Source organism: Choloepus didactylus, chromosome 5 (genome assembly GCF_015220235.1).
Source record: "Choloepus didactylus isolate mChoDid1 chromosome 5, mChoDid1.pri, whole genome shotgun sequence".
NCBI classification, from domain to species: Eukaryota; Metazoa; Chordata; class Mammalia; order Pilosa; family Megalonychidae; genus Choloepus; species Choloepus didactylus.
This window is the reverse complement of record NC_051311.1, coordinates 122,391,367-122,413,123: the sequence shown is the minus strand read 5'-3', so window position 1 is coordinate 122,413,123 and position 21,757 is coordinate 122,391,367.

Here is a 21,757-nt window from a genome sequence, read left to right as displayed (position 1 = left end):
AAAGAGAAAAGTTAATTGTCAGTTGCAAATATGATGCAAATTAATACAAACTAACATGAATTCATATACATGTGTTAAGATGAAAATCCTTTTAAAATCATATTTTAAAATAATTTCAGTCATTGAATGGGGAAACATGGCATTTTTATAAATTCATGTTAAAGTCAATGTCATCATTGATAGTCACATGAAATTCATTAAAACTGTTCAAAATTGTTGATTAAAATGAAAAATACGCAGAACTGACACATTTGATTTGCAAATCTATTAACAGGGTATGTCAATGCTAGTTATTTTTTAATTTACAAATTTCTTGAAAAAGATGTCTAGACAAAGGAAGCAACATCCTGGGGCACGCCTTGCGGCAGGGACGCAAATAAGATGGTGACGGCGAGTTAAGTGAGTACATTGTTCACCTCTCATAATAGAGCTCTCGAGAGTCCATCGTTCCTGCAGGCCGCCTCTCAGCTGGCGGGAGCTGGTCGCTGGCCTGGCCTGGGGGCGGAGGGCTTCCCAGAGGCGTGGCGGTTGCCACCCGGGCTGTGTGAACCCTGGCCACCCTTCATCTTGAGTGGGGCGGGGGAGTGCCCTGGCAGCACCGGCCTGAGAATACCAGCTTTGCTCACCTACTGCCTGTCTGGTTGTTGAGTGAAAATCCAAAGGAAGACCATTGTCAGCTGAGCTATTAACAATGCAACCACAGGAGTTTAATGTCCTTCAAAGATGTAAGTGTAGACTTCACCCAGGAAGAGTGGGCATTGCTAGACACATCCCAGAGACAGCTGTTCAGAGAAGTGATGCTGGAGAATATCAATCATCTGTTCTCAGTGGGATGTGAGGTCTGCAAATCAAATATGTTTTCCCAGCTGGCCCAGGGAGAGGTAGTGTGGAGAGAAGGAAAGGAATTTCTCCAAAACCAGAACCCAGACATGAAAATTGCCTGTAAAAAGCAAGAGAAGATATTAATACAACTTATCTACAGAAATGAACATTCTGAGGATGCATCATTGGTAAGCTTCATTGATGTGAACCCTAGTTTTCCAGATAAATACCTGGAGATTGAATAAATGAGGAATTCTGTACAAACACCCAGCTGTAGTTAATGTTGGAGTCAAGAGCTAATCCAGAAGTCCAGTAGGGAGGGGCAAGATGGTGGTATTGAGAGGAGTGGAGTTTAATCCCCTGAAACAACTAATAAATAACCAGGAACAACTAGTAAATAATCTGGAGCAACTGCTGGATGACAAGTGTGACTGTTCACACATAGTAAAACAACCTGGATTGGGGGGAATGGCTGAAATTGCAGCATAAAATCTTTAAAAACTGTGGAACCAGGCTTGGAGCCCTTTCTTCCATGGCAGGCTGAGCTATAAGACCTCACTATAGGAGAAAGAAGGAGTCCCAGAGCAATCAAATATAGCTTAGCCCAGCACCAACTGGGGTTTTAGTTAACAAATGTGGACTGCTCAATGTTAGCTACAAATATAGAAAACTCCTAACAACCAGACAGAGGCTTTTAGAGATGACTGACATTAAAGTTCCTGGAAAGGGAACCCAGAAGACCAGGTGATCTCTGTGAGCAACAGGCAAAACTGGGGGACCATGGACTAGGTATGAAAGGGGGCTTTCTTTCCCTTTTTCAGACTCTCAACCTGAGTGGCTCAGTGGAGAGATTCTCAGCCATTTTCACTTCCCAGTGCTTTGACCCAGACTGGGGTGGAGATAACAGAGTCAGAGAGACAAAGGGGCAATTAAAGTGCACACTGTACTTCCCTAGGGGGCATATCTTTCCTAAGAGGCAGGAGGTGGGGCCCATCTGTAGTGCCAGCCCTGCCTTCAGAACTCAGACCCCAGAACCTGGGGGAAAACAGCCAAAGCAGAAACTAAGGGGCCACACCTCCTTACACCAGTTGTGAGCAACAGGCTGTCAGGTGCCACCTGCTGGGCTGGCTAGAAAAAGCACAGCAGCTAGAGTTCTCACAGGACAGTCTGTCATGCTTTTAAGATACACCATCAGGAAAACTTGAAACTGAATATAACCCTGTTCTGAGATGAAGATATGGCTCATACAAAGGAAGAAACTTACAACTCAACTAAGATACAGTTGAGATGTTTCACTTTAATGAAAGAAAGGTTTTCACAGAAATATGCTAAATCAATTCAAAAACCAAATCAATGAATTCAGGGAAGATACAGCAAAAGAGATGAAGGAAATAAAGAAAACAGGCAAATGTAAGGCAGAAATTAAAAATTTATAAAAACAGCTGGCAGAATATATGGAAATGAAAGGCAGAAGAGATGAAAAACACAATGGAGGCATACAACAGCAGGTCTCAAGAGACAGAAAAAAACACTTATGAAATCAAGAGCAAGACACCTGAAATCTTACACACAAAACAACACGGAAAAGAATAGAAAAATATGAGCAACATCTCAGGGAACTGAATGACAACATGAAGCACATGAATGTACATGTCATGGGTGTCCCAGAAAAAGAGAAAGGAAAAGGGCAAAAGCAATAATAGAAGAAATAATCAATGAAAATTTCCCATCTCTTATGAAAGACATAAATACAGATTCAAGAAGAACAGTGTACCCCAAACAGATCTGAATAGACCTACACCAAGACAATAATCAGATTAAACATCAAAGAAAATCCTGAAGGCAGCAAGAGAAAAGTGATCCATCACATACAAAGGAAGCTTGATAAAAGTGTGTGGATTTCTTAGTAGAAACTGTGGAGGCCAGAAGGAAGTTGGGTGATACATTTAAGACATGGAGAGAGAAAAACTGCCAGACAAGTATCCTGTATCTGGGAAAACCATTCTTCAAATATGAGGGAGAATTTAAAATATTCTCTGAGAAACAGACACTGAGAGAGTTTGTGAACAAGATACCTGCTCTACAGGAAATACTAAAGGGAGCACTACAGACAGATAGGAAAAGACAGGAGTGAGAGGTTTGGAACACAGTTTTGCGTGATGGTAGTGCAGCAATGTAAGTACACTGAACAAAGATGACTGTGAGTGTGGTTGAAAGAGGAAGGTTAGGATCATGTGCCATGCCAGAAGGAAAGAAGAAAGATAAAGACTGGAACTGTTTAACTCAGTGAAACCTAGAGTGCTCAACAATTGTGATAAAATTTACCAATATGTTTTTATATGAGGGAGAACAAATGAATGTCAGCATTTCCAGGTGTTAAAAATGGGGTGGTATTGGGGAAAAAGTACAATTGATGAAAACTATAGTTAACAGAAATATTGTATTATGCTTCCTTTTATGTAACAAAGGCAAAATACCAGAGCTAAATGCCTATAAAAGAAGGACTTAAGGGCAGGTTATGGACTCTTGGCATTGGGGATATTGTCTGACTTTTATTCTACTTCAGTTTAATTCTTTCATTTTATTTTTTAGCTGTCATTTTCTTTTCTTTTTCTTTTTTCTTTTTCTTTTTCTTTTTTTTTTTTTTTGGTCTCTGTGCCAGTTTGAATGTATTGTGTTCCCCAAATGCCATTATATTTGTGGTCCTGTGGGGTAGACATTTTGGTGCTGGTTAGATTTGCTTGGAATGTGCCCCGCTCAGCTGTGGGTGATGATTTTGAAGAGATGTTCCCATGGAGGCATGGCCCCGCCCATTCGGGGTTGGCCTTGATCAGTGGAGCCATATAAAGGAGCTGACTCAGAGAGAGGGAACTCACTGAGTGCAGCTGGGAGTGATGTTTTGAGGAGGAGCAAGCTTGCTGGAGAGGAGTGTCCTGGGAGAAAGTCATTTTGAGGCCAGAGCTTTGGAGCAGACACCGGCTGCCTTCCTAGCTAGCAGAGGTTTTCTGGACACCATTGGCCATCCTCCAGTGAAGGTACCCGATTGCTGGTGTGTTACCTTGGATGCTTTGTGGCCTTAAGACTATAACTGTGTAGCAAAATAAACCCCCGTTTTATAAAAGCCTAACCATCTCTGGTGTTTTGCATTCTGCAGCATTAGCAAACTAGAACAGATTCTGGTACCAGAGAAGTGGGGTGCTTTTGCTGCTGAGTCTGCAAATACCAAACATGTTGGAGTGGCTTTTCAAATGGATAAGGGGAAGATTTTGGAAGAATTGTGAGGAGCTTGATAGAAAAGGCCAAAACTGCTTTAAAGAGATTGTTTATGGAAATATGGAGTCTAAAGATACTTCTGATGAGGACTTGAGCAGAAATGATGAATGTGTTGTTGCAAACTGGAAGAAAGGCGATCCTTGTTTTAAAGTGGCACAGAATTTGGCAAAATTGAGTCCTGGTGTCAGATGGAAGGAAGAATTTGAAAGCGACAACCTGGAATACTTAGCTGAGGAGATCACCAGACTACATGTGGAGGAGATACCCTGGCTTCTTCTTGCAGCTTATAGTAAAATGCGAGCGGAAAGAGATAAACTTAGAACTGAACTCTTGGGTTCAAAGAGACCAGAAGCTGATGGCTTGGAAAATTATGAGCTTCCAGGGGGTGGAATCCCAGAAGCTACAGCCCAACGTGAGGATGTAACCAACCATGGAACCCAGTCACCATTTCAGTACAAGCCAAGATTGGAGATGGAATTATCCAGAAAGGATTTGTGGAAAGTCCTATTGTCTGATGGCTTTGACCCCTGTATGCTTCATGCAAAGCCAATAGAATTTTTGCGAGATCTTTATAGATAGAGCCATTGCCGGGCTGGACTGGAGGAGACAGACAAGGAACAAATTGAAGGAAAAATTTCTTCAAAGACAGAGCCATGGAGGTTGAGGTCTGGAGTCAGGAGGTCTCGGGCTGGGAGAGCAGAGCAGCCCACATGCATGGAAAGGGTGAGTTTGCCCTGGAGGTCGAGGGCGGACTTTCCGCCTTGATGCTCTGGAAGAGTTTTGCCACCTCAAGTCCCAAAGAGGGTGGAGCACATTTCCAGGGAATTGGGGAGAGCCTGGCTGCCACCCCACTGTTCTGAAGGGGTTGAGTGTGTGCCCCGGAGATGGAAAGGAATCCGGGAGCTGCCCCACTGAGGAGGGTGGGGCCAAGAAGGTGGTCTCCCCAATGTGTGGATATGTTGGAGCACTCACCCAAGCATTTGGAGAGGAAAGGGCTGCTGCAAAAGCCCTTGGGAAGGGTTAGATTCCCACTCTCTCAAGCCCCAAGGATGCAACGTCATTCTGTTAATGTCTCTCAGACTTTGAAATCTAATGGAGATTGTCTTGCGGGTTTTAGGAACTGTTTTGCTCCTGTTAACCCTGTTTTCTTTACTGTTTCTCCTTATGGCAATGGAAATGTTTATCCAATGAATGTCTCTCCTTTGTATATTGGGAGGACATAATTTGTTCTAAGTTCACAGATCCACAGCTAAAGAAAAATTATGCCTTAGGACTGGCCATGCCTATAATTGATTTTGATGGGGTTTTGTACTTAACTTTTGTTACTGAAATGATTTAAGTTTTTGTGATATTGTGATGGAATTAATGTATTTTGTATTTGGAAAGATAATGTCATTTTGGGGTCCAGGGGGTGGAATGTACCGGTTTGAATGTATTGTGTTCCCCAAATGCCATTATCTTTGTGGTCCTGTGGGGTAGACATTTTGGTGCTGGTTAGATTTGCTTGGAATGTGCCCCACTCAGCTGTGGGTGATGATTTTGATGAGATGTTCCCATGGAGGCATGGCCCCACCCATTTGGGGTGGGCCTTGATCAGTGGAGCCATATAAATGAGCTGACTCAGAGAGAGGGAACTCAGTGAGTGCAGCTGTGAGTGATGTTTTGAGGAGGAGCAATCTTGCTGGAGAGGAGCGTCCTGGGAGAAAGCCATTTTGAGGCCAGAGCTTTGGAGCAGACGCCAGCTGTCTTCCTAGCTAGCAGAGGTTTTCCGGACACCATTGGCCGTCCTCTGGTGAAGGTACCCGATTGCTGGTGTGTTACCTTGGATGCTTTGTGGCCTTAAGACTGTAACTGTGTAGCAAAATAAACCCCCATTTTATAAAAAAAAAAAAAAAAAAAAAAAGATGTCTACATTCATTGCATTTATTTATTCATCTTTCCATATTTTTTGCTTTGCAGTCTCACATATCATAACCAGCCACTGAATTACTCTCCCTAAAGTCCTAATGTCCTTCTAATTGCCAAATACAACAGCAAATGAATCCACAGCCATTAAACTCCTAAGTTTGTCTGAAACTTAACATGGTTACTTTCTTATTTTCATTGCAAACTTCTCTCCAAATATCTGTTATGATGTTATCTTGTTTCTTTATCTACAATCTCAGACCATTTTTTCTTTCTTTCACATGCTTTATATATTTTTTTCTCCAGCTTACATTAGATTTTCTCAAATGTTCTGCTTTTATAACTTTATTTTCTTTCTCTTAATATTTTTCTTTGTACGTCTTATCCTCACCTTGTTTCAGTTTCCTCTACTTTGGAACTCGAATGGCACTTTTCACATAGGAGTTTGAATTAAGTTTATGTGTACATTTATTTCCTTTGAGATTTTACATACACAGCAAATTAATGGATCTGTTATTAATAAGAATAAATAAAGACCTTTCCTAATAGTAAAATTTGTTATTCAAGAATCACAGAATTTAGGGAGAATTCAAATCTCTTAATTTAAAAAGTTATTTCTTCTTGTATCTAAAATATATTATGGCCTAATTTTTAATTCTTCACAATAAAAATAATTGTATTTTTTTAAATGAAGTTATTTTAATTCTTTAATAAAACAATTAACAAATTATTAACCACATGAAAGCAAAATTCTGCCTTGATTAATACAATTTTTTCCTGCCTATTTCTAGACATAGCATTTCTGATACATATATACTGGAGTCAATTAGAAAATATAATGCAGAAATTTACAAATATTATTTACAAGTGTGGTGTGTGGTGTTTAATTACTGTTCAAGTAAATACATTGAGAAAATAATCAAATAAGCATAATATATAATATTAAGATAGAATATATGCTTATACTTCCATTTTTATCCTTCATTATACAACTATACAGAATGTATTAAGAATAATATGCAGTGTATATCTGAATCTTAAGTAATTTTCTTTATTTCATGTTCCTTTTATGTTCTCTGTGTTTAGCTTATCATGTCCCCAAATATATTATAGCATGGAATCTAAGGTTTTTATTATATGTTCCTTATTTAAGATTCTCTTGTTGTGCTCATGTTTTCAAGAGGAAAATGGCATAAACTTCTTTCTTTTTTAATGTCTTTCACATAGAGAAGACGTAGAATTCATACCAGGCATCACTAGCACTAGGAACCCTGTTCTTTTGGAACCAACAGGGAGTCTTCTGAGAACATCAGTTACAGATAAAACACAACACAACAAAAGAAGACTCTCATCTAAATGTGCCCACAACTCCCTTCCTTCCTTCAACACTCACAAAAAACCTTCCTAAGTTCTAGGATTTTGTTTAAGGATACCTATTTCAGAAATCTGATTTATATATTGTTTCAGGTTTTACACGATACATCATCTTTTCTGCGTTAATTCTATCCTCACCGAAGCACTTCCTCCTATTTTAATTTCTCTTTCTGACTCTCATCCAGTCTAGCTATATAATGTCAAAAGGACACAAAAATTACTCTTTTTTGTAAATTTTTTGTGTTTTCAGTGAATGGGCTGACACTCTCCCACTCTAAAGTGTCTACTGGTTTTGGTAATTTCCTTAAATGACAACTAATTATTCTCCAGCTAAGTGTGCATGCGAACAAAAGAGGTTTCTGTTTGAAAGAAAGCAAAGGGAATTGAGTTGTTATGAGGTCCTCATCTTTAAGAGGCAGGCAATCTGAGTCAAGGGTCAAAACATGTGGGAAAAGTCCTTCAAATTTGACAGTGCAAATGGAATAGATCTTTAACAATTTGGTTTGACTGTCATAAAAGCAGAAGGTGACCACCAGATGTGCATGTGTTTACCTTCATTTCCCAGCTTCACGTCCTGGGGGAAAAAGTCTCCTGTTTGGGCTCTACTAAAGCAATAGCACACTGCTTCTGGAGAGAATTGTTTATCCTCCCAGAAATAAAGTAAGAAAAACACCTTTAGATTAAGAATTTAGACCGGAGCTGAGCATATACATCAATGTTTAAATATTTTTAAAAATCTCCCCCAAGCAGGTGTTGGCTAGATCCATGCTTGTATACCTAGACACACATATCTCTGGGTTATGCGATACTGTGCTGGGTGTACACAAATCCACAAGAATGTGGGGCACATTCTTGGAGCATGAGAAAATGAAATTTGTAGGGGGAAAGTGGGTAATATAACTGGTGATTTTTTAAAACACTATTTTACATTATCATGAACATAGATCTTCTGTCCACAAGTGGATTAGTGGAAAATCATCATCAAACGCCAGTCTTTTATCCCTGTGAATGGGCACAGGTAAATCCCCACCCTCTTTTTAATTTATGTACTACGTGTAAGAGGTAATCAAAGTCCTTTCTCCACAGATTTGAGGCAGCCTCATGTCATTTCACAGTGAAGGAACTGTCATGGCTGGCCTGGAATGCTGTAGCAGTGCCACAGACTAGCTGCTGAAACAACAGAAATGCATTGTCTCATGGTTCTGGAGGCTGGGAGATTGGCATCCAGGTATCAGGGCCCATGCTTGCTCTTAATGGGGAGATTCCATTCCATGCCTCTCCTCTGGCTTCTGGTGGGTGGCTGGCAATCACGGAATGCCTTGGCTTAGGGTGGCGTAATTCAATCTCTGACACATGGTGCGGCAACCCATAGCCTGAGCAAAACAGGCCTGCAGATCTTTGGTGCACAGCAGTCTGCATGACCTAGGCAGCTAAATGTTTAACCTATTGTCTTTGCAAGCCAGTAAAGAAAAAAAGGATAAATTGACCTAAAAATGTAACTTTATGTAAGCAGGCAGAAAGTGAAAGGCTCTTAGTCTCACAAAAAGAGCAAAATGTAATTCTTCACATGTTATTCTAGTCCTTCCTGTACCACCCTCCAGGTCAAAATGACCTGTTCCCGCATCTGTGCTCCCCCCACCCTTAGGAGGGCCTTTGTCTTAAACCCTTATAAAAGGCTTTCTGTCTTCTCTGCATCGCTCGGTCGTCTTCCCTGTGAATGCGATGCCTGCCCGACCTGAGACAGCCATCATGATCTCTCCAAGACTTCTCACCCTGTAAGCAAGCCCTGAATAAAAGTTCATGTATCAGAAAATGCTTGTCTTCTTTGCCCTTTGGACTGGCATGGCCCTGTTGGGCTGCGACACATGGCTACCTCTCTCTCTCTGTCTCTGTCACTCTGTCTGTTCCCACATTTCACTAGTCATATTGGATTAGGACCCACTCGAATAGTTTGTCCACATCTTAACCTATGAAGTGAAAGGGTGTTGTCAACAGTCATGTAGAAACAGCAGGAATGCCCTGAGAAAACTGAACCCAATTTTCCATGGCTAAAAGGGGAGCTGGAGGAGGAGGAATTAAAATGTGAGTTCATTTGATAGATTGATTTTTTTTTCATTTTTATTGAGATTCTTCAGATACCATACAATTATCCAAAGATCCAAAGTGTACAATCACTTGCCCCTGGGTACCCTCATACAGCTGTGCATCCATCACACTTAATTTTTGTTCTATTTTTAGAAACTTTTCATTACTCCAGACAAGAAATAAAGTGAAAGATGAAAAGAAAAAAAAAGAAAAGGAAACTCTAATCCTCCCCTATCCCTAACCAACCCCCCTCAATTGTTGACTCATAGTATTGATATAGTATATTTGTTACTGTTTATGAAAAAATGTTGAAATACTACTAACTGTAGTGTATAGTTTGTAATAGGTATATAGTTCTTCCCTATATGCCCCTCTATTATTAACTTCTAATTGTATTGTCATACATTTCTTCTGGTTCATGGAAGTGATTTCTAGTATTTGTACAGTTGATCATGGACATTGCCCACCATAGGATTCAGTTTTATACATTCCCATCTTTTGACCTCCAACTTTCCTTCTGGTGACATACATGACTCTGAGCTTCCCCTTTCCACCTCATTCACACACCATTCAGTGCTGTTAGTTATTCTCACATCTTGCTACCAACACCCCTGTTCATTTCCAAACATTTAAGTTCATCCTAATTGAACATTCTGCTCATACTAAGCAACCACTCCCCATTCTTAAGCCTCATCCTATATCTTGGTACCTTATATTTCATGTCTATGAGTTTACTTATTGTAATTAGTTTCTATCAGTGAGACCCTGCAATAATTGTCCTAATGTGTCTGGCTTATTTCACTCAGTATATTGCCCTCGAGGTTTTGTCATCCACCCATTTTTTTTTAATATGGTTTTGTTCACTCACCATACATTCCATCCCAAGTAAATAATCGATGGTTTTCTGCATGGTCATACATTTATGTGTTCACCCCCTTCACCACTATCTATACAAGAGCATCTACATTTCTTCCACAAGGCAGGAGGGAGAGTCAAAGAAGGCAGAGAGGCAAAAGAAAGAAGAAAAAAAAATGACAGCTAGGAAGCAGCAAAAGGAAAAATAACCTTAAATCAAAGTAGAATAAAGAATCAGACAATACCACCAATGTCAAGTGTCTAACATGCCTCCCCTATCCCCCCCCTTATCTGCATTCACCTTGGTATATCACCTTTGTTACATTAAAGGAAGCATAATACAATGATTCTATTAGTTACAGTCTCTAGTTTATGCTGAGTGCATCCCTCCCCCAATGCCTCCCCATTTTTAACACCTTGCTTGTTCTCCCTCATAAAAGAACATATTTGTACATTTTATCACAATTTGTGAATACTCTAGATTTCACCAAGTTACACAGTCCCAGTCTTTATCTTTCCTCCTTTCTTGTGGTGTCTCACATGCTCCCCACCTTCCTCTCTCATCCATATTCATAGTTATCTTTGTTCAGTGTACTTACATTGTTGTGCTACCATCTCCCAAAATTGTGTTCCAAACCATGCACTCCTGTCTTCTATCACCCTGTAGTGCTCCCTTTAGTATTTCCTGCAGGACAGGTGTCTTGTTCACAAAGTCTCTCATTGTCTGTTTGTCAGAAAATATTTTGAGCTCTCCCTCATATTTGAAGGACAGCTTTGCTGGATACAGGATTCTTGGTTGGTGGTTTTTCTCTTTCAGTATCTTAAGTATATCACACCACTTCCTTCTTGCCTCCATGGTTTCTGCTGAAAGAACCACACATAGTCTTATTAAGCTTCCTTTGTATGTAATGGATTGCTTTTCTCTTGCTGCTTTCAGGATTCTTTCTTTGTCTTTGACATTTGATAATCTGATTATTAAGTGTCTTGGCGTAGGCCTATTCAGATCTCTTCTGTTTGGAGTACGCTGTGCTTCTTGGATCTGTAATTTTATGTCTTTCATAAGGGATGGGAAATTTTCATTAATTATTTCCTCTATTATTGCTTCTGCCCCCTTTCCCTTCTCTTCTCCTTCTGGGACACCAATGATACGTACATTATTGTACTTTGTTTCATCCTTGAGTTCCCGGAGACGTTGCTCATATTTTTTCATTCTTTTCTCCATCTGCTTCTTTGCATGTAGGCTTTCAGGTATTTTGTTCTCCAGTTCCTGGGTGTTTTCTTCTGCCTCTTGAGATCTGCTGTTGTATGTTTCCATTGTGTCTTTCATCTCTTTTGTTGTGCCTTTCATTTCCATAGATTCTACTAGTTGTTTTTTTGAACTTTCAATTTCTGCCTTATATATGCCCAGAGTTTCCTTTACAGCCTCTATCTCTTTTGCAATATCTTCTCTAAACTTTTTGAATTGATTTAGCATTAGTTGTTTAAATTCCTGTATCTCGGTTGAAGTGTAAGTTTGTTCCTTTCCCTGGGCCATAACTTCATTTTTCTTTGCATACGTTGTAATTTTCTGTTGTCTAGGCATGGTTTCCTTGGTTATCCAAATCAGGTTTTCCCAGACCAGAACAGGCTCAGGTCCCAGAGGGAAGAAATATTCAGTATCTGGTTTCCCTGTGGGTGTGTCTTAGAAAATTGCTCCACCCTTTGATGCCTCAGGTCACTGTGCTTTTCTGCCCAGCAGGTGACACCTGTTAGCCTATAATTCTTGACTGGTGTGAGGAGGTATGGCCATGTTCCCTGCCCCCCCAGGCTCTCGGGTCTGATTCTGAATGGAAAGGGCCCCACCCCTTTCCTCCTAGAGAAGACAGACCCCTCAGGTGGAGGTCATTAGCATCTCAATGGTCTCTCTCTCTGCTTGTGCTGTCTCCACCCTTCCCAGAGTCACAGCCCTGGAAATTGAAAATGACTGGGGCTTTCTCCACTGAGCCAAAAAAGAAACAGATAGTCCCCTTCAGACCCAGTCCAAGGCGACCCTCCGGCTCTCCCATGTCAGTCATCACCCAAAGCCTCTGTCTGTTTTTGGGGGATGCATACCTGTAGTGAGCAGTTCACACTCACTACTTAAAACCCCAGTTGGAGCTCAGCTGAGCTGTATTCGCTTGCTGGGAGAGAGCTTCTCTCTGGCACCACGAGGCTTTGCAGCTCGGGCTATGGGGGAGGGGGTCTCATGACTTGGTTCCACAAGTTTTACTTACAGATTTTATGCTGTGATCTCGGGCATTCCTCCCAGTTCAGGTTGGTGTATGATGAGTGGATGGTCTCGTTTGTCCCCCCCGCAGTTATTCTCGATTATTTACTAGTTGTTTCTGGTTTTTTGTAGTTGTTCCAGGGGGACTACTTAGCTTCCACTCCTCTCTATGCTGCCATTTTGCCTGAGTCCTGATAGATTGATTTTAAGAGTGCTTTTTAATGAACATGTATAATGGCAGTGTGTGCTAAAACAGAGAGGCCTGATTCTTCTCACAATGTCAGTCCCCAGGACATGAAGAAGTCCCAAAATCACATCAGGCCTAATAGAGGGCGCAAGGCTTCCAATCAGTTAATGATTTCTTCAGGGGCACTTCCGTTTACTTCCCCAAGACTTCGAGGTTGCTATTTTACTCCCCCTTGACCATGAAGAATTTTCTAAAAGTTTACTACACATTGAGAAACTGCTGGAAGACAAAGAAGACTCTTCTACACTGCTCTGCATCCCCCAGACTAAACAGCTCCCTAATGTAGTTCTTGAATATTGTGAAATGCAGGTGGGTGGTAGCAACTAGTCATTTCAATTAACTTTCCAGTTATTTGGTCAAAAATGAAGAAATAAATTAAATAATGAAACCTCCTTTTGGATGCCATCAGCCAACAAGAACATTTTTACAAGAGTCAATTTTGGTATATTGGTGTTGACTGTACAATAATGACAATTTTGAAAAAAAAAAGCTTATTTTTTTTTCTTGGAGCTGATCTAACACAGAAAAAATGACAATGTTCTCTTTTTGTATATATATTGATATTTTATATTGATAAAATTTCAAACTTAGAGGGAAATTACATACGTAATTATATCTATTTAATTATCTGAAGCTAATATTTGTGTTACTCTCAGCACAGCTACTTCAAACAGTGCAGCAGTGCAGCAGTGCCACATACATGGTATTTAAAATTTATTTTTTATAGTCACACTATACATATGCTTATTTCAAATTGCTTTTATTTCTTTCTCACCACTGATGTTGCCCTTTATTATATTTTTAAATTTATTTTTTAGCTAAAGTTTACTTTCTTCATACAATTCTTTGCAAATGATCTTAAATAATTTTCCAGAAAATTAACTTTGGAAAATGAATAATCATTCACTAGTGTGAATACTTTTTAAGTATGTATCTCAGGACAATAACAACAGGAGACCTTCAGAAAATAAGTGCCTTGTGACTTAACTTTTCTAATTTCAGTTTCAACACCTGTGAAATTGGGTTAATAATTTTGACTTCAGGATTTGAATGAAAGAATGGATAAAAGAAATTTGTCATGATTTTTAAGTCTAACTTAACAATCGTTCTTTAGCAGTGTCAGTGGCCCTGCAGAAATGGAATTCGGTTGAGAAGCAATTTGATTGTTGTTAGAAGGTTAAGAGTTTGGTGTTATGGGGTACTAAGGTGGGTCCTTTTGCACATGTTTTCTCCTCTGTTTTGATGCCCTTTCTTCACTTACTTCTGGGCTAACTCTGGCTTATCCTTCAAATTTGGCTTAGGCATCATCCTGTCTGGGAAGAATGCTCTAGTGATACATACCATATTAAATTAGTTTTTATACATTGCTCTAGTCTTACATATATACCTCTATCATAGGAATATTAATGCATATCTTTTTATAGTATTTAGCATAATATGGTGTGTTTACATGGGTCCTCATTTAGAATTTGCATTCCAATTTTTACATTGTGGAATGGCTGAAATGCTGTGTCTTAATTCTGGAACAGTTCCATTACTCTAAATATTTACTGAGCTCCTGCTATGTCAGGCTCTACGCTAGGCTCATGGCACATGCTAAATCCAAAGTACATGCTAAATCCTTGCTCTTGGAAAATAAGTGATATGTGACTGTTTAGGACAATGAGGATAAACAGATCATGCCACTGACCAAGAAGCAAGAGCACTGAGTGCTAGCCTCATGTTGCAATGTTGCCTGTAATGAAGTATGGGAATTCCCAACAATTAGAACACAAATACACTCTGAACAAGTTGCAGGTGTGTGTATGTGTGTGTGTCTTGTAAGTGTTCCCTTTCTCATTCTCTTTGTCTGTCTCAAAATAGGTTATTTTTTCCCCAAAGGTAGAATTATGTGTTCCAGAGAAGCCGTAAATTTGAAAGAATTAAATGCAGGATAAGTACAGGTTGCTAAATGAAACTGTACTCCAAAAATAACATGATGTGAAATTTCTGCTAAAAGCAAGCACTGGGAAAACACACACACAAAATAACCTAGAATCTAAGTAAAATGGCTATAAACATAAGTATTATTTTGTAAATATAATAAAGGCATAAGTAAATAAGATCATGCAGGTTAAGATTTGTGAAGTGACTCTGTAGCAGCTTTCATTATTTGTCAAACTTTATGGACCATTTCTGATTGCAGACAATAAGTAATGCGGATAATAAAGAATTTGGGAAATATAGTTTATTAGGTCAAAAAATATTTATTAACAATATGATGTGCTTACTTTAGAAAATTCAGAAAAAGACAATGAAGTTAAAAATCCCTATATTCTGGCCACCCAGTGGCAAATTACTAATAATATTTTTGTATATTCAATCTAAGAATTATTTTCTATATGAAGAATTTTACTGTAATATTTTTACATAAATATATTCTGACCACTCAATCATAAAAAGCTCAAATATTAACTACACTTAGCAGAGATCTGTATTAATCAGGACATAACAACCAGTTCTCTATTTCTAACAATGTCAGAATAAGGGTAAACAAACAGATTATATATAAGTCCTGACATAGTAATTCATTTCTGGAAGAGATTAATTAATGAAAGAAGTTGTAATATGTCCTTCAAATATCTTAAAAAATAATTTTGCTTCTTCAATAACTAAAATGTAACATTTTTATTCTAGTAGAGACTTATGGTACAGAAGAATAAATGTTTAAAAACATCATTTTAGAAAATCAATACAAATTTTCAATTGTAGCTAAATTCTAATAGTAGAAAAATATTTTGTGTTACTATTTTAATGTCAATTGATTTCATTGTCTTGGCTTCCAAGAAGATTTTCACACATATGCCACTAACCTATGACTCTCAGACTTTTTTTCTGCTGTTATTTATTTTGCATTGTCTATAAATTAAACATTATTTATGTGCCTAGCTGTTTATGTCTAACCCTATATTTGTCATAAATTTTGCTATATTTTCTACAAATGTATAATTTTTCTTGAAGTCTAATATGGACATCTGCTTCCCCCTGAAATCAGGTGGCCAAATAAGTCTTTGGCTGGGCATTCATAACCCCTACTGACTATAGAGGAAATATCTAAAAATCATCCAAGAACAGAATTTAGCTCATAAAAATGAAACAGCACAGAAGTTTTGGACTTTTATGAGTTATGCATGCATTTTATTAATTTTAGAATTAAATAATACAGAGAGTGGCAAGGACTACAAAAAGCATGCAAATCATTATTATTTTACTTTATGATTAATTCTTCCTGGTTTTAGTGATGTTTCTACTTAAAGGTCTCCATATCCTCAAATCATGTAGTATATCAATTTTATTACAAATTTCTAATCTGTTTCGAGTGGAAAAATGTATGTAATAATTCAATTTTATATTTTTCTTCTATGATTAGCTACATTTTTAAAAATACAATTCTTTTTTGTGCATATATCACCTTCCTTTTTTCCTTTTCTATTAGAAATTACATTAAAATACTCCTCATATTTACAGAAACAACTTGAAAAGTGTGTATTTATGCAAGTTTCAGTTATTTTCTTCCTCTTTCTTTTCTCCTTTTTTTCTCTCCTTCCATCTTTTTCTTGCTCTGAGTTTCCAAGCATTATTTATTTCTTTATATATAGCTATTCAATTTGATATTACTCTCCACAGGAATTATGACATGTTGAACAATACATGTCTTAGCTGAAACAGTTTCACAAGCAGGAACAATTAAAGATTTTGCATGCTTTTGTGTCCATGTTGCTCATCCATCAAAACAAAAACTGGTACTTTTCATTTTATAAATAGGTTGCATTCTAGTCATCTGCTTGCAAGGTGGCTATGTGAAACTCAAAACGCATTTTTCTCTAGATCAAAATTCCCAAGACAAGTTACAAAGTCAATTTAAGCTAAGTATACCTGGGGAACAGAACTGATTTTTGCTACTTATAACCACTGTTATTACATTTTCACAGCCTCTACCTTTACGACTTTATTGTATAACATATTTCTGTATTGCTGTGTTTACTTTGGGGAAGAATGGTCAGTTGTTTCTGGGTTAGATGGAGCTCTCAAAAATGACTTTCCTGGTGCTTGCTTCCATCAGTGGTGGGATAACTTCTCTAGATATGTGGGTGTGTTCTTCCTGGATTTATATATGTCTTTTGTATTTCTTTGCCTTGTGGATTTTTTGCAGGGTTTAGTTCACAAGGAGATATAGTTTAACTTCATAAAAGCTTAAATTCACTGCAAAGATCACATTCAGTGTGTGAATGTGGATGGGGCATATAATGAGAAAACATGCCTTGGAAAAGAAGGGCAAGCAGATGTTTTCAGAGACTGGGATCCATGGTTAGGGGAAACCATGTCCCACTGTGTTAGCATGTTGGCAGTTGGCAAGACCTCAGAGAAGACAGTGGGATGAACCAAGGGATTTGAACTTTATGTTAAGCTTGAGTCGTACAAATCAGGCAGGGCACAATGCTGCAGAACCACTGGACTGTCACAATAGAATTGTCAGCATTAATTGGTGATAACTGACCACCAGAGGGCAGGCTGAATTCTTTTGGCACTGAATGAGATACTGGTAATTTGGCATAATCTTAACAGAAATCTCAGTAAAAATGAGAATGACTTTCTTGTTAGCATTTGTGGATGTTCAAGTCCAATTTCAGCATATTTAAAGAAAATAGTTGTCATGAAAAGAGCAGGATTTCCTGGCAATGACCTTGGGAGCTAAGACCAAGTTGTCTGGACCATGAACAAAGGGGTCCTGGGAGAGAAGTTTCCCCTTTTCTCATCTGGAGCAACGGTACCTCGGCTTATTTTGCTATAGGGCCAATGACTTTCGCCTAAGGGAGGGGGACTATTTCATCACATAAGCCCCACTGTTCCCAAATTCCTCAAATTACAGGGAAACTAGATTTTCCAGACAACTTCTATAAACAGCTGGCACCGTATATATGGTATAACTGTCTTCCCCTGAAATGATCACAGATCGAAGTTTTTTGTGGCTCTCTGTCTGAATTTCACCTGATGAGTTTTCCTCTTCCCTAACAAAGCCATTGTCTTTGGCCATGCTCTGTGATATGGCATAATTTGTTCTTAATAATTTGCATGCCCCAGGTGGGACTCGCTATGCATGACACTACTGAAATGTTCTGTTTCTGATATTCTTGAATTTGTGGACTGATTTTTATCCCTGCTACATATGAATGAATTAATTACAAGTGGAATGTCCATAAATGAGAGTCCGCCTATTAGCTATATGAATGAGTCCATTTTACCCATTGGGTACAGAATCTATTAAAACATTTCTGTAATAATGCATTAAAAATCTTGGTAGACAGAAGTAAATCACACAATAATGACAGACATATACTAAGGCTCTAAAGCAGAGGTTGGCAAAGAATGGTTTTACATTTTTAAAGGAAAAAGAAAAAAGAGAAAGAGAGGGAGAACAAGATGGACAGACTGTAAGGCCCACAAGGCCTAAAATATCTAAATCCAGCTCTTTACAAACAGATTTTTCTGCTCCCTGCTCTAAAATAAAAGGAACTTTCATAACAATTTTGGTATTTTCATGGGAATGTATATTTGTAATTAAAAGGGAAAGAAAGAAGTGCTGATTTTATTTGCTTCCAGAAAACATTTATGAGCATGAGGAATGGTACAGAAAAATGGATTGGGGCACACAGAGCAGGTAAACAACCCTAATTTTGAAAGCTAAATGGAACTTTGTAAACTTAAGTGTTGTCCACCTAAACTTCACAGGCCTTCTGAAGCACATCAAAGCTCAGCAAGGCTCTTTCTTAGGATCTATGTGGTGATGTTTTAAAATGTGATGTTGAAGCCTCTGATTCCCCATCCTAGTCCTACATAGACCTCAAGGCATCAGTGGAAATGTGGCAGATTTGGGTCCTGTTATGTCAACACTTGCAACCAACATTGAAGTCTAGCTTTGAATAGCCTGGCCTTGAATGGTAATAAGGATTCTTTAGGCTCTCAAATGTTTGCTATCTTGCTCTGTGTTTGACAGCATCTTCCATTAAATTCTTGGAACTAGTTTCTTATCTGTTCCCCAACTCCATCCCACCCTCCCAATCTTGAAACTCATCAAAGGGCAGGTAGCTTCATCTTCTCCCTTTTTTAGCATTAGTCCTAAGAAATCTTGTTGCTCAATTCCTAGACCTAAGAATTTCTTTATATCTTCTTCAGGTGGCCTGATCTGAGAGTCCAGAAATATTCATGTGGTAAATAGTTTAGAGAGCATCCTCTTCTGATGCTAAAAATACATAGAGTATTTTTTCTTAATCAGATGTAAATTTGGACTTTTTTTTTTACAGGACGATAACTCATATATACAGTTTTAATTATTCAAGATAAATACAGCATTACTTTTCAATCCAAAGTGTACTTTTTAGAAGAAAGTCAAAATAATAGTAGTTCATTAAAAATGTTCAATTCAGTAATTATCTCATGCCAAAAGTATGCCATCAATCATAATTTATTTTAGTACAATGAGTACATTTATAGCTTTTAAAGTTCTTTCACATTTTGAGATATAGTTTGTGTACGTAGTTATCTGTATTTTGAAAAAATGGAATTTCCAGTTCAGTGAGGAAAATGACTCATGAAGAGCCCTTTTGCATATCAGGAATTTAAACCTGAGAATTTACTATTTAGTTCATATTTATTCTCAGGAGATGGATCTGGGTTTTACATTAAGATTTAGCAAGTATTTTGGTTCTGTTAATGAATACACTTTCGCCAGTAAGGGAGTAGAACAGCCACATTTTTCTATAAGTAAATCAATTAAAACAAAATTAAGTACAATTTATGATATTGAACTTTTATCTGTTGTCTCTAGGTCAAGAGTAGAAATCCAATTGACTCAATATAAAGGGGTTTAAAATGTCAGTGCCATGCCAGGGTTCTTAGCAGGCTTACAGACTTCATGCACACCAATTAACATTCAATTACTGATCTTAATTGAGGGTCAGGATTGTATGTTTTATATTTTCAAAATTCTCTTGATACGATGTTTAGCTTCTCAGGAAGAGTGGCTGACTATACAAAAATATTATTCCTTTAGTGTTTCCAATGTCTTATATCTGTATAGTTTTCACAATTATTTTATCTGAATTATTCTCTTTGATTCTCTTCTTCTAAGGTATTAGTCAGAACATGTATCTATTATTTCCACTTTGTAGGCAATTTAAAGCTATACAACAATTAGGGTTATATTTTGACTCATATTCTTTTCTTAATAAACTGTCTTCCTTTGAAAGGGCTCCACTGCCTTCTCTCCTGAATTATTTAGAGACTGAAACGAATAATTTTTACTAATTTCATTAATTGAAAGAATAACTCATAGACTTGTATTACAGATAATTTAAGTATAATTCTTTTTAAAAGATCTGCAAGGAATTCTTTGAAATGCATAGGAAATACCTTGAAGTTGGGAAAACAATGTCAGAAGTATTTAGTTAGAAAACAATGGTGTTAGCTGTTAGGTGTTAGAGGCCAAGAATTTTTAGAACTGCAATTTAATAGATACTCAAGTTTATATATAGTATACATTTATGTTGTTATAAACTTAACAGAAATTTATTAATGAAGACATTTTTAGTTTGCTGTGCTTCTACAGGGAACCTGACACTACTTACTTTATAACATCTGTAATCTCAGAAGGACAGGCAAACCAGAAAATATATGCATTGAGATAGAAAATATTCTAATAATATACACCAGTTCTGCCAATCGTTTGACATAATTGTGAGAATAAACAAGATTTAAAGTCCTTCCTTGATGGAAGAGATTCCCCTCACACCTTTGAAAAAATAGGATATAATGTCGAAGACTGAAAGAGAAGGATATGAGGGATTAGAATTAGGTTGAATTTTCTTAATTCAGAATGATTTCAAGAAACTTCATAAAAATGAGGCTTCTGGAGCCAGTACTCAGATGTAGATATTTTGGCCACAGAATCCACAGAAGTATTTCTATTATACTGCTTCTCACTATGCTATGCATTTGATTATTACCATCACTCTGTTTCTCAGAAGGCATCTAAAACTTGCTTAATTTCTCTCCTTTCTAGCATGTTAAAGCCTAGGCTTCTTTTGGCATATGAAAAGGCATGGTCTAGGTTAAGTCATGGAAGAGGATAAAGGAAGATCTTGATTTCTTATTACCTGTTAAGACCTTTGCTTTGAGATTATAGCATTCCAGAGCTGTACACCTGATCACATCATTTGCTCCTTATCTCAAGTCAGCTCATCATTGATATCCTCTGAGTATTAAAAATTGCAAAACAGCAACCATAAAATTTGACACTGTTCATTAAATTAAATGTAAAATAAAAATCTTGTATAGAGCAAGTTTATTGTTAGCTCTTTTTTTTTTTTTTTTTTTATTGTTAGCTCTTTTTAACATGAAAAGTAATAGATTAAGAATAGTGTATTCGAATACAATGAAAGAATTTCAACATTAAAATTCAGCCTCCTGATTCTTCAGGATATTGTATTCAGGCATACTGGTACATGTCCTTCATGAAAGTGTTACCCATACCTGCAAATTAATCTGAGTTTCTAGCCACTTACATTATGTAAAAGATTTGTTTCAAGGCTTCCAGTGCCAACTGCTCATGAACAGTGGAATTTTCTATGAATAAGGATTGCAGATAAGTGCTTTCTTAAAACACATATACACACATGCACACCTGAGACAGCCAAGAGCAACCTACAGTGACTTAAGTAGTCTTATTATTCATTCCACATTGTGGAGTGTTTAGACTTTTATGTTTATGACAAGAAATTCAAGCCAATATTAAATATTCTGAATATTCAGCTTTGAAATAAAATATCCTACTCCTCTCTTCAAAGCTTCCAAATTAATTGGACTGAAGAATTTCCATAAATTATAAAATGACTATATATTGTCATTTTCAATTT